The sequence below is a fragment of the Camelus dromedarius genome, chromosome 2 (assembly GCF_036321535.1).
Source record: "Camelus dromedarius isolate mCamDro1 chromosome 2, mCamDro1.pat, whole genome shotgun sequence".
Taxonomy (NCBI): Eukaryota; Metazoa; Chordata; class Mammalia; order Artiodactyla; family Camelidae; genus Camelus; species Camelus dromedarius.
In genome coordinates this window covers 96,132,278-96,144,681 of record NC_087437.1, presented here as the reverse complement: position 1 = coordinate 96,144,681, position 12,404 = coordinate 96,132,278, and positions in this window count along the sequence as shown.

Here is a 12,404-nt window from a genome sequence, read left to right as displayed (position 1 = left end):
GAAGTTCTGGTCAAGCGCAGCACACCCGTGAGCGGGGCTGCTTTGTGTTACTCTCAGTCTCTGGGCTGGTGTCCTGGAGAAACAGCTAAGAGAAAGAAACCAGTGAAATGCCAGAGTCCCTTCTAGTTCTACAGCTATTTGTTGACTTACTTCCTTCAGCTCCTCTAAGCAAGCACATACTCCATGGCTGTATTTTTTAAGGACTGATTGAATGGGATTTAATGGGAGAAAAAGATCCAGGCAAAAAACTCCCTTTATTAGGAGAGACACAGATTTCTAACTTAGCTAGATTTACAGTCTTTGCGGAGCTAATGATTTTGCTGTAAAGAAATCTATTAAACAATACCCCCCTGAGTTTGGGGCCCTACATTTTTATGAATTCAGTCCCTCTCATGGCACTGTCGGAAGTTTTGAGGTCTCGGGTTTTCAAATAATTCTCTTGTTTCCTTTAGAGCACATTTCTGCCCATTAAGCTTGGAGCTGCAGCCTTCACGTTCCTAGACAGTCACAGATACCTTTAAATGTCTGTCAGGCATGACTGTGCTTATAAGAATGAGGAGGTTCTGCAATTGAGTTCAGGGAAACAGTGACCTCTCTGTCATTTATCAGCAATAAGCCCTTGACAATAGCACATGTAGGCACGCCGCTGGACACAGATGCCAAGCCAGGCTGCCCGACTAGCATCCGAGCTCCGTTGTTTATCGCTCTTCTTGGATCACTTCTTTTATTTAATTTTGGCAAGTTACCAAAGTTAAAGAAGATATTTGCTGCTGTTGTGGCTGAGATCAGCCCACTTGTCAAACAAACTGATTGTGAGATTTGGGGGGAAACTTCTCAGTGCCAGGGACCAAAGACAACAATGTTCACTGATAGAGGAAATCTTTATTACTGTGCGTGTAGAGCATGCCGTTTTTACAGGGGAGCTGTGACATTTTTCTAACTGGATTGCATCTGTACTTTTAAGAGACAGGCAACTAGAGTATCGCTGGAGATAATAGAATCTGAGGCTGGGAAGCCTTCATATTTTATTAGGGCTGCATTGATTCCATTTCTTTAAGCCGCTGGAGTGTTGTTTCACATTCTAGTGTCTGCATAACTGTATTGCCTTCGTTTCTCAGTTCCATTTAAAATTCCCTGGCATATCAAGGCTGGTGAATGTCAGCGAAGATAACTATCAACATGTAATAACTTCCAACTACAGGAATGCATAGCTTGAAAACACTTAACTGAGCGGGTCGTTCTGTAATAAGTGGGAGCCAGGGGAGGACAAATTAACTCCAGCCACTCTGTGTATATGTCAGATTTCATTTGGGTTTTGACTGTGCGTAGACATAGGCATTCATCACAGATGGTCAAGGACTGGAGTATGTTCCGATGAGTGATAAGGCTACGTGAACCAAATAAGGGACCTGTAGCCTACATCTCAGAAAACCTTTATAACAACCAGCAAAAAACACGTAGGAGCTAGGGAAGGATATAACTTGAATCAGGACAGTAAGGAAATCCTCAGTGAAAACTTAAATTAGTCATTTGCCTAGAACTTCGCTCCCATTGTCGATTGTTGCATAACTAACCATGACAGACTTAGTTGTTTTAAGCAACCATTTACTATCACCTTTACTGGTTCTGTAAGTTCCCTATGAGGTTGCAGTCACATGTTGGCAGTTGAAAGTGGAAATATAAGACATGTTCTTCAATCATAGGTGTGCCGTCTGCCCGAGATGGGACAACTTAGGGCTCCCTAGGAGTCTCTCTCTCCATGCCACCACCTCACGTGGCTAGCTTGGGCATCCACAGAACATGGCATTCTCAGGAAGCTGGCCATCCCTGGAGCAAGGGTTCCAAGAGACCAAGATAGAAACTACTAGAGTTCTTTCGACCTAGCACCAGAAATCAGACAGCATTCTTTCTGTCACATATTATTTATTACAAGTGAATCACAAGAGTCAGCCCAGATTCAAAGGAAGGAAACTATACAAAGACATGAGTGTTAGCAGACTCGGTGCTTTGAGGTCCATCTTTCGAGACTAGCAACCAGAATTTTAAAAGTTCTTTTAGCTAAGTGAATTGCTCATGATGAGCCAAGCACTACAATAAGTATTTTTAAATGAATTTCTCTTCTCATCTTTTGACAATCCAGTGAATCAGATGTTATCATTCTCTTAATTTTATAGATAAAGAAATGGATTAAAATATTTGTTGTTGGAAATTCTATAGCAGACTCTGATGGACAGAATTCTGAGATGTGTCTGTGATCTCTGCCCCATGATGTTAGTCTTGTGACTGTCTTATGTTATGTGGCAAAGGGATTTTTCAGATTTCATTAAGTTTCCTAATCAGTTGACCTTATTATAAGGAGACATTAACTCCAACTACCTTGTGGACATGTCAGATTTAATTTGAGTTTTGACAGTACGTAGACATAGGCATTCACCTCAGATGGTCAAGGAGCTGGAATGTGTTCTAATGAATAATAAGGCTACATAAACCAAATGGGAGATAAATACCCTACAGAAAGCCTTTGTATCAAACAGCCTCAAAATCACATAGGAACTATGTTCTTTTATAATAGGTGAGCCTAACCTAACCACACGGGTAACAGAAGGGAAAGTCAGTGATATGAAGCACAAGAAAGATTCCAAGGCTCACTGCTGTCCTTGAAGATAGAGGAGGCCATGTGCAAAGACTGTGGAGCAGCCTTTAGGAGCTGTGAGTCACCCCTGGGCACAGCCAACGAGAAAACAAGGATTCTAGTCCCACACTGGCAAGAAACTATACTCTGCTGACAACCTGTGTACACTTTGAAGTTGGTTTTCCCCAAGAGTCTCCAGATAAGAATTCAGCCTGGCTGATACTTTGATTTTGGCCTTGTAGTCCCTTAAGCAGAGAATGCAGTTGAGCCTTCCTGGGTTTCTGACCTACAGAACTTAAGCTAATAATTGGGCATCGTTACTAAGCTGTGATAAATTGCTATGCAGCAATGAAAAGTTAATTTGGTACCTGCAGGGATTTTCTTGATATCATAACCTTGTTTGACTACCATTTTTTCCAAGTTTTGTTCCCCTACTTCTGCACCAATTTTTTTCAGTGAATTCTTTCTAGTAACTCCGTTTCACACAAACCTTGTCTCAGAGTATGATTCCAGAGAATTCAATATAACACAGTCATTAACAGGGGTGGTTTAGAAAATAAGTGGCCAGAATGGAATTCTGGGGTGGGGTCACTCACCAGCCAGATAGCAATTATGGATGAAAATTGGATGGATGTTAACTCCTGGCACAACACTGCTTTATAAAGGACAAGACATTACACTTTGGCAAATTAGGATGGGAAGAAGGTGGAAGAGGCTTATGCAGTATCTGTAACATTTAAGTAATGTAGCGAAATGGTTATTTTTAGAATTGTGGAATTAATTATTTTTTGCTAGGTGTCAATTATGAGCTAAAGAAAGAAAGTGACAAACTCAGGTCAGTCAATGACCAACCCAAGTTGTGATGTGAATGAAAAGGCTTTCCATGGCATCACTAATAGAGACTCTCATCCCCTGTAGCTGGACCATGCTGAGGTTCAGGCCCAGAACTCAAGGGTGAGTATAGCAGAACTACAAATAATGATGAATTCATAGCCTTGGCAAGTCTCTACTCTAAAGTCAGAAAGGCAGTGACAACCTATGACCTTCAAAGGAGATATTTGAGTGAATGCATTTGAATACACTGAACATAAGATTACCTTGAACCCTCTGTGTCTACAGAAGGGGCCACTTACTATTGCTTGAAGATAGAAATGTCTCTTTCCTAAAGACCATGCAGAAGCATATCTTCGCCTGTGATCATGCTGAAATCTCCCCTAAGGAGTGACCCCCACCCCGGCTAGGACACCGTAAGTAAGGTTAAGTCCTAGGATGTCCCAACTGGGAAGTACTGACTCTACTAAGGGAGGAGAGTTATTATTCACCAAAAGAACAGTAAGACCTGGACGGTATGTAGCAGCTAAAATCAACAAAACCCAACTAGGGCTTGAAAGTACTAGACAAAGTGAGTTGTATATAAAGCTGGATTGGGAGAATTGGATGATACAGACAGCTCTTTCCCATGATTCAGATTCAACCCCTTAGCAAGGGCTTGGTCTTGATACATAGTTGGGATGGCTCTTGGAAAGATGGAAATAATGATGATCCACATTAAAGTATCTGAAGATGACAGAGCTGCTTTTGGCAGAATGTTGAGGAAGGACCAAAAATACTCAGAGAGATAGATATGCAAGAATATATCATTATATTAGCGCAAACAACCTACCAAATAGCTATGTTTCTTGGGAGAGCTGAGAGGACACTCATTTTTACTAAGAAAAGCACTTAGTGAGAGAGGAACCAGCAATGTGGAAGTTCAGTAGTGGAGTGATGTCTATCCATTAACGGACAATATTAATAATAGAAAATGTTGGGAAACTGAACTCCTGTTATGGGAATGACAGGTTTACAGAGTAGCAGCAGCCAGGTGGTAGCATTTAATTATCAGACACACAATGTATTTACCATTATGGGTCATAAGGTTGAAATGGAAAGCAGGGGGCTCTGACCCACTTCAGTGATGAATGATGGCTCATACTCCATGGCATTCTCAAGAACCAGATAAATGGACGACCAACACGGTGTGACTTAATATATATAATCAAAAAAGATTGAACCGATATTAACCACCCCAGTGGAAAATCATTATCCTTCATCCAGTTTCCAGGCCTGAGCTTGATTGAAAAAGATGCAGGTGCACTTGAAGAAGAACACTGCTGTGCAGCAGCAATTCGCCCAATCCTTATCCAAAGGGATCTACGTCCACTGGGATTGGAGAAATGTATAGAATTTTTGACAGTTGTTGGTTACAAGGTCCAAGCTAACATGATACCAAGAACCCCAAATCCCACTGTGGACACTCATTATAGTGGAATGCCATGTGGTAACAGAGGTCCTTATCCAGTAGATGAAACATTGTCTCACCTTGTGGTCATTTCCCAGCCCATGAAGTTTTTTTTGTGGGGGTAATTAGGTTTATTTATTTATTCATTCATTCGTTTGTTTGTTTGTTTAACGGAGGTACCAGGAGTTGAACCCAGAAACTTGTGTGTGTGCTCTATTGCTGAGCTATACCCTACCCACCCCCCAAGTCCCTGAATTTTTAATTGAGATGAATATACTTATAGGAGGCGCAGAGAGTAACTAATATATAGTCTGATTGGGACAATTTAACTCTCCTGCTATGTCATGATATAGTCCAAGGGGATCTTGATGGTCTGGACATTCCTGCCACATCACAACCCTGTGCCTAAGGGGTCCTGAAAGACAGTGGCTAGAGAAATCCTCCCAGGAGGCAGAGCTTGTGTAGAGCATCTGGTCTTCTATTTCTCTTGGGAAAGAAGTGGCCTATGGTAAGGACATACACAGATTCCTGACCAGTAATAAAAGGCTTGGCTGGTTGATCAGTGGCTTCGAGAGAGCAAGACTGAGAGAGAACGTCTAGAGAAAGGGCATATGGATGGACTCATGGGAGTGAGCAGAACAGTGTGTGCAGACTTTTGTGGACCACATTAATGCCAACCAGAGACAACGCATTGCATCGGAGGCACTAAACAAGTAGGTGGACAGAATGACTCATCTAGTTTATGCCAGCCTCGCTCTGTGTTTATTCATGCCAGTGCTCACAGAACAGACCCATAAATGGACTCGTCATGACAAAAGAGATGGTGGCTGTATGTGAATATAGCATGGACTTTACTCTTACAAGCTTGATACAGCTACGATCATTGCTAAGTATCTGACTTGTCAGCAACGAAGTTTGTTGCTGGGCTCTTGATATGTTATCAGTTCTCAAGACCCATCAGCCACGTGGTGGCAGGTTGGTTAAACCAGACCCCATCCACTCTGGAATGGGCTGTTATGTGTTTTCCTTTCCAGCCATTAATGTCTTGGTCAGTATTTAGAGTCTTACAGTGTGTCTGGTTTACTGAAATTTTATCTTGTGTAATATTTCTTCAGACCAATGGATATGTTTTTCAGAAAAGTGATTATAATACTGTGCATGGCTCAAAGGATCACTGGCCTTACTATTTTCTGTAGCACCCACAGCTGGCCAGTCTGATATAATGCTTCAAGGACCGTTCAAAGGCATGGCTAAAGTTCCAACTTGCAAATAACCCCTTGCTAGTTTGGAGGATTGGTTCCAGATATGGTATATACCTGTAGTGAATGGCCATTTTGTCCGAAGTCCCTGAAAATTAGAATATATATATGTCTAGAAAAGATAGAATGAAAGTAGAATTGATCCCTCCTGCCAGCACTCCCAGTGACCCATTTAGAAAATGTGTGCTTCTTGTCCTTGCAATTTTAAATTTGGTGGGTCTAGAGTTCTACAGTTAAGACTTCCACCTGGCCATTTTGAGCTCCTCACTCCAGTAGACCAGCAGGTGAGGAAGTTACCACCTTGGCAGTGGTAATGGACTCTGATCATTATGAGGTGATGGACTTGCTTCTATACAAAGATTCAGAAAGTAGTCTGTCTTAACCTCTGGAAATACACTGCTGCATCCTTGGTGATCTCAAGCCTGTGTTAGCCATGAACCATCATAGCCAAATGAGGGCATAGTACCAAGGACTCTGTACCTTGAAGTATAAAGATCTGGGTCCCCCCAACGATCTAATTAACCCAGAGCAGCAGAAGAGTTGGCCAAGGGTGAGAGAAAGGAGGCAGAGGATGAACATCACCTAAGCCTCAGGACCAACCTCAGCAGTGAAGGCTGTAGCTTGGCCAGCTAATCTTTCTTTTGAGTATTATATTTAGAAAGGTGACTGGGCACCGTCCTGAAGAATCAGTGCAGTGAATTTAATGTGAGGACTGAATGGATCTCGCCTTGAAATGGGTACATTGTAGAAGACACTGTGCTTCACACATGTTCTCTGGGACCACGTTACAAATTCCATTTCACTCTGATTCCAATAGCCAAAACCTGCATTTTTTGTGCATAGGACTGTCCCCGGGATGCTGAGCTCACTCTACTCACACAAATAGGGTGAGAATTGCCTTGGAACTTATGTCCCTCCAAGCAGAGCCCTTAGACAATAATTACGGGGTGAAGATATGAATTTTCTACTCTCTTAGACCTTGATCTAGACCACTCTGAGGTGTGAGAAACTCTGTCTATAGACTGACTATCTGCCCTTTGAGATTGAAGTAGGACTTGGCCTACAAGTCTGTACTTGGCCTCCTTCCAGTCCCAGCACACCTTCCTAGAGCTCTAGACATACTTCCCCCTGCCCCAGGTGTGGAGGGCAACTCTACCTCCTCATGATATTCAGGGTCAACTAGGTCAGCCAACTGTGGTAAGTATTTGGGACTTTATCCTGAGTGAGACAGAATGCCATTACAGAGTTTTAAGCAGAGAAATGACGTGATTTTATTTTACTTTGTGAAGGAATATCTCTATGGGACAAGAAATGGAATCAAGGAGACTAACAAAAAGACCAGCGCAGGTAAGAGATAACGGTAGCTCGGGGGAGGTTGCTATCACTGAAGACTGATAAATAGTGGTCAGACTGCGGATATAATTTTAAAGTAGACCTCATATTTGCTGATTAATTGAATGTGCACCTAAAAGAAAGAAAGCTATCAAAAATAACCCAAGGCATTGGTCTGGAATTAGAAGAAAGGAATTTCCAGTTAGAAGAAAGGAATTGTGAGTTAGTGAGAAGGGCTTTTTTTTTTTTTTTAATTCATAAAAATGCAACCAGAGATAAGCTAAAATCAGGTCAATCTTAGCGTGAAGGGAACAAAACTGTTTCTTATCTCCTTTTCCTCTATCATTTAGAGCAAAAATCAGAGCTAGAACACTCAGCTTCTCTGCTTCCCCATATCTTTGCAGCCCATTCCTATTTCTGGTCAAACCAAAATTCAGCAGCAGTTTTGTGAAAATTTTTCAGAAAAGGTACCATCTCCAGATCCAGCCCTCCTCTGTAACATATTTAGAGTTTCAGACTCTGGAGTTAGACTGAATTCAAAATTTGGTATGATCACTAACTTCCTTGGGTAAGTCACAAAAACTTCAAAACAACTCATCTGTGAAAAAGAGATAATAATAGTACCCACATCATGGGATTAAGTATAAATAAGAAAATAAGATGATGGATTTAAATGATTTAGGCTATCTTACTCTGGTAAGTATTAAACAAGCAAACAAACAAAAAACAACCCTGATCTCCAGGTTAAAAAAACTGACCTGATTTGTAATATTATGATTTCACTGAAAGTAGAGTTGAATGGATATGTAGCAGATTGGATTTTGTGTGCAGGTAAGAGTCAGCTCCAGCATACCAATAAATTTGGCACAGTGCATCATCACATGTAATATGTTTTCATAAACATTATGTATTACATGTACTATTCATACAGATATAATGCTTAGGACCCTGTATTACATTGCATGTTTAAGAGTCAGTCTTTCCTCCTATACTATGTACTTCTTGAGGGCAGAGATTATGATTATATAGTTTGGAAAAACTCACAAGATAATCTGACTCCTTTCCTTTGGTCCTTCTCACCCCAGTTCAGGAATAAATGCCCATGTCCTCATTATGATGTGTGGATATGACCACCCAGTTTACCTCCATCCTTCTCAAGGCTGAACTGGCTAAGTCATCTTTGCTACCCCATTGCCTCATCGGCCCATTTCTTGTCTTTAACATATGCCTCCTTTTTCCTGTGTCTTTTTGAAAAATATTAACTGAATGACTGTATTGTTGAACTAATGAGCTAAGAAGGTGGGGGAATATTGAAATAATAACAGTCCTGAAAACTGGTGCAAATACCAGATCATTAGTTTGGGTGAGACAGAAGTGCCCATCACTTGGCCCTGGAAGATGATGGCTGCAGATAATGAAGAGTAACAACAATGCTAGTAAGAAAGCAAGTAACACATAGAGTAAATAGGATACACTATGAGAGTCATTTGCCTGAGCAGTTTCTCTCCATTTTAAAAATTAATCATTACAGTGACCCCCATGGGATATGCAGCATTATTTCTATTTTACAGAAATTAACAGCAAGGGACACGTGGGAGAGAGGAATGTCTGGACCCTTAATGATAAGTATGGGAACATAATTCAAAGCCCCACTGGATTAGGTTGGAATTAAAGAGAAGGTGTTATGGCTGCTATGGAAATACACGCTGGCTCAATTGGGATTAATTCAAGGAAGTTGGGGATGCTAAATCTGCACATGGGAAATCAGTGGATTTATCGATAGAGAGTTGAAGGAGACAGAGAAGAGGAAGCAAAGGACAAGAGTGCATGTAAGGAGTCTAAATCCACACAAATAAGAAGCATGGAATTGGGATGGAGAACGATTTCACCTGTACCTACTGTACAGGGAGTGCCTTCTTTTTCCGAGAGATGTTTCCTTGAATTTGAATTCCGTTTATATTCACAATATCACCCTGTTAGATAGGTATTCTTCTCTCATGTCTCTGCATCCGTGCTGTTTGTATTTCACTACTATTTCCTTCCACAAGACTGTGAGTTCCATCTTCAGTGCTTGCTCCATGGTAGCTGCAAATGATTCTGGTCAACAACAACCAAAAAAACAGAGGAAACTATCACAGAACTTGTTCTGCAAAGAGATAAGCAACTTGAATCTCTCCATTTGTAAGTTGCCATTTATATTTTCACTTAGTGGTCACCCTACTAAGTTTGTACTAATTTGTATATAGAAAACCTACAAAGTTTTTGTAAGCTGGAATAAAGAGATTTAATACTTTTGATGGAACCATATTATGAAAGGAATAAAATTGTGTCTGTACTAATTTGTGCCACACTTAAATATTAAAAGCTCTTCAACATTATTTAACCCTTGAAATACAGTATATAAAAATGATTTTGATTAAGAAAAAATTCTAGACTCAAATCTGGTACTATGATTTTTTATATACAGCGTAGTGAGTATGTAACAATCCTTCTCTCCAGTATACCTGAAAATCATTGACCTTGGGAATTATATCAGAACTCCAGGTTGCAGATTACAAAACCCCAAAATGAATTAATTAGGCACAGCTAGGAATGCTTTAGCTCAAGGAATAGAAGGTATAGATGAACATCCAATGTATGAGAAAGTTGAGGGTGCAGCTGGGGCTTAACGACTCCTAGAAACAGGGCTCAAAGGACTAATGCACTCACTGAGCTGCCATTTGTCTATTTTTATCTTTTTTTCAATATATAAAAGCTATAAAGTTTTCCTTTATATGGCAGAAAATATAGATTTTAATAGTTTCTATGTTTTTTGCCTCAAGTTTTTGAACCTCAGACACAGACTTATCCTGATTAGTCTGGTAGGATGGGGTTCCCACGCCTGCACTAGTTACTTCAGCATCAGGGAATTCTATTTTCACCAGCTGTGGTCAGGTTCTCACTCTTGGACCAATGACGGTACTTGGGAGATGGAGTCCTGAAAACATGGCCTCTACTGAGAGAACCATTAACAGATAGCAAGAATTCTTGAAGAAGGAGAGTATTGGGCAGACCAAATAGACAGTCAGGACAAGAGTATAGAGAGAGAGATTCCAGCTCTCACACTTACTGTTACTGGGGACTCAGTAACCTCTTTAATATGGTTCAAAATGGCCCTTGGGTAGCCACTCTCAGATTTCAGCAGGCTTTTTTTACAGGTCAGATTTACCAGGCATAGCTCCCTCCCTGTCGTTTATTATTCCTTCTCACAAAAGGGGTACTGTTAGTATTCACAGCAACACTTAATAAAATGAAATCATCTATTTACTCAATACCAAAGGCAGTGTTGGATATTAATTAACCCTTATTGTTGCTATAGAAAAATAATAACAACATTTCTTTATTCTTTTATTGCTGAGATGGTAATTTAGCAGTAGTTCCATTCCTGTCTCTTTCTTTAATAGGCACTGACCTTTAACAAATATCGACAAATAACATTCATATTTTCCTTCTCAGTCCTTGCCCCCTCCACCCGTTGTCTCCACTCTGTCTTTCAAATCACAGTGGGTCACACAGAGGACACATGCTGGATGTTTGGATTGTAGAATTACAAGCTTCACAGCCAATTTGTATTTGCATAAAAGCAGACTCCTTTTTCAGACATTAGACACACATTGCAGCATTCAGCCTGCCAACTTTATTACTGTTCATTTCACCATCCCACAGTAGCTCTTGCTGAAAAGAGTAACATAAATCTCAGCAGTATAAAGCTAGTGTCCCATAATCACTCATCAAAGAAATAAGATATTATCTGAGTCTGTGATACACATCAATGATATGGTATTTGTCAAACAATTTATGATTTGGAAACAAAGGTGATAAAATCTAATTGAATATTTGAACCAGACGTCTTGAAGGATAAAAGTAGAACTCAAGGAAAAATTATACGCACCCTTTATTTTGGCTGGGAGGGCTATGCCAGCAGTACCATCAAAATACCTGGGTACAAATGTGGCAGCATAATAAAAGTCCTTGGATAGGAAAAGACTGTCCCGTATATATTAAAACAGACAGGCACAAACACCCTCCATATACACAGTGTGTTCACATTATAAGACCTTCTCTGTGACTTGCTGAACCAGCTGATGAGTTACTCCATATTCGAAGATTTACGCTAAGCCTTTTCTTTCCAATTTTCCTTGGTACTGCAGGAGTTACTGATGCTGATTGAACTCAGTGGCTCAATAAACAACTTCGCTATCTCAAAAAATACACCCTCTTTGCCAGAAAGATGTTTGGAGTCACGCCAAGAGAAAGAAAAAAAAAATTCTGATCAACAGAGAGAAGGGACTGCATTGAAACGTAGGCACTCCTATTTTTACTCTGGTCATAAATCATTATCCGCTCTGGCATTGATTAATTGGTCTTCCTCAAATCCTTCAGAATTCTTATGAAAATCCGGGATAAAGGATGATCACAACATTGGTGACAGATCGAAAGGGATACATTTTTGAAATGCTGTCTGGAGATAACAGAGCCTAGACAAAGCTGTACCACGTGTGCAGCAGCTTTTTGGTTATTTACATTTTTTAAGTGATTCCGTTCCTTTTGTCAAACTCTTCACTCACTCCCTTTCTTATCTCAGGTCTACAACCAAGCCTGAGAAAAGTGAGGGTGGCGTGCTCTGCGTACTCCACCTGTCAGGGCGACACTGGGGCTTCTGGGACCCATTGACAATTCTAATTCTTCATGGTTTATTGCTAATGATCAAGTTTTGCATTGATAATTTAATAGAGTATCTTAAATGGTTATCAATGGGCTAAAACAGCTGTCTGAATGTCACATATGGTCAGTCTCATGGAGATTAGACTTGTAATTCTAACAATAGTTTCACTTTGAGAATTAATAAGCTTTTCATGTG